The sequence below is a fragment of the Zootoca vivipara genome, chromosome 8, assembly GCF_963506605.1.
Source record: "Zootoca vivipara chromosome 8, rZooViv1.1, whole genome shotgun sequence".
NCBI lineage: Eukaryota > Metazoa > Chordata > Lepidosauria > Squamata > Lacertidae > Zootoca > Zootoca vivipara.
In genome coordinates, this window is record NC_083283.1 from 52,709,506 (window position 1) to 52,711,644 (window position 2,139).

The 2,139-nt window shown below is 42.7% G+C and overlaps 1 non-coding gene across 1 annotated transcript; it reads right to left on the reverse strand.

Moving 5' to 3' along the window:
• Positions 1 to 1,551: 1,551 nt before the first annotated feature.
• On the reverse strand, positions 1,552 to 1,628 carry TRNAK-CUU (transfer RNA lysine (anticodon CUU)). The gene has a single exon. It is a non-coding gene; the product is annotated as a tRNA-Lys (tRNA).
• Positions 1,629 to 2,139: the final 511 nt, after the last annotated feature.

Genomic DNA, 2,139 nt, shown 5'->3' on the forward strand with positions numbered 1-2,139 from the left:
CTGGGAAAAACAATATCTGAAACAAAGCTTATTTCATTCCCTTGAGTTATATGGACATATGCAGCAGAATAATGTTCTCCATTTCTGTTATTTATTATCAAAGGAACGTAGACAATAATTTTGTTTCTCTTGCACAGTTCTATATACTGATTTACTTATTTGGACATTGAAGTGTGTGTGTGTGTGTGTGTGTGTGTGTGTGTGCACGCGCGCATGCATTCTATAGCGTCTGTTTGTTAGATTCTTTAAAAAATCACCATATTCGAGAATGATCGACCATATCCGCAAGATTTTATTATTTTCATTTTTTTACTATTCGCAGCAAAAATTCAAATGCAGAATATGTGTGGGGGAAAAGACAGCCTTTTGTTTAACCATTGTTGTAATTAGCTTTCCCTGGGCAGAGCAGCAGCCAGACCTCTGGCTGACTGGTGATAACAGTCATCCCAGAGAGAAAAATCTAAGTTTCCAGTGCCATAGTCACTGTTTACTGTAGCTTAGGCTCTTTAACAGCAGCAGGCATATTGTTGCTGAAGAACAAGAGCTACCAGACACGGCACAAATGAAAAGGTTTACTAATACAATAGTGCATTGACAGGGTGGAGTGATTGGAGCATGTCAGGTGTGCTGAACAACAATATGGCTAACACAGCAACCAGCAAACAAAACTGGTTGTTCTGCTTCAAGCATTGGTGGTTGGTGCCCATTGGGGGTGGTAGGGAAGACGGCAGGGAGCCCAACAGTAAGTGGAGCTAGACCCAAGGATAGGTGGAGTCAACTCTAGTTTTCTTCCCACCTTCCTCCTTGCTGAGTTCTAAGCAGGAAGAGGAAGGTGATAAGCAGAGCCATCCCATGGAGTTGGGATGGTTGGCTGAGGGCAGATGGGGGTTGGTGGGGCAATACCCCATTTGCCCTAATAAACCAACTACCACTAGCACCAACCCTGTTCCTGTTGAGGGAAAGAGCTACTTGAAACCTTCTCAACTTTATGCCAATGCATTATTAAGAAAGGAAGAAACTCTACTATTGTATTTTAAAGCAGCTTCTTAAATTATAAGTATTACAACTGCATGAGATACATTTTTAATTTTGCTTTACAATATTTACCCCCCCTCCTGATAGTGGTGCTTAATTGGCATATTAGGAAAGCATAATCAACACACCAATACATGAATTTAATATTTGGCTAGCATTTCTAGCATTTGAAATAACCTTTTCCATGGTACGTGATCAGTTTAACTTTAGAGAAAGCACTTCCTCTGCTAATTGGATACCACTGGACTATTAAAAGGGCAGCTAAGTATCAAACATTAATGTGGTTCTTAAAAGTGACAGGACCATTTGCCATGCGCTTGGTTTTGCAACATAAGCAGTCAAAGTAAATTAGCATGTTATTCAAGGTTTTGTCTCAGGTCGTCTGTGATTTGATGATACTGTAAGAGGGGCTGTGTGTGGGGTTACATTGATTTTGTCTCTTCAGCAGCTCTGTAACATGACTGACCCTGCAGGATGCAAATATCTATTCCAACCTCCTGCAATGCAGGAATCTTTTGCCCAAAGTGGGGCTCAAACCCACAACCCTGAGATTAAGAGTCTCATGCTCTACCAACTGAGCTATTCCAGAAGGTCAAAGTAGTGCTGGTGCCCAAATACATACAGTTGAAGGACACTAAAAAAAATCCCTATGCCTAAGGGGAAGACCAAGCAGAGCAGGAAACCAGTAGTTGAATGAGCCTGTATAGTAACAGTAGAAGCAGAGGCACCCCCATCCACCTACCCATTTGTTCATAGGGCCTCCTGTTTAGGCTAGAGGAACAGCAGATAGGAAAGGAGAAGGATTGAATTGATGGTGTGTAGGTGATACCATGTTGTGGCCCAGCAGGTGGAAGAGAAGTTAGGGCTTAGGTGACAATGGAATAGTCAATGAACCAGGGTTTTGCTGTTTGAGATAAGGAGACACATCAGGGCCTCCACAAAGAATAATATATTTCATGGAGAAGGTGGTTGTCCATCTCTAAGGGGGAGAACATTTGTGTTAGAAGTGTAGCTGTGGTATTTAGGGGCTAGATGACAGGAGTTGGTGGCAGTGGCGGAGCATATGCCCATGCTGCCAGGGTGGGCGCGTTCCCAGTGAGTGCG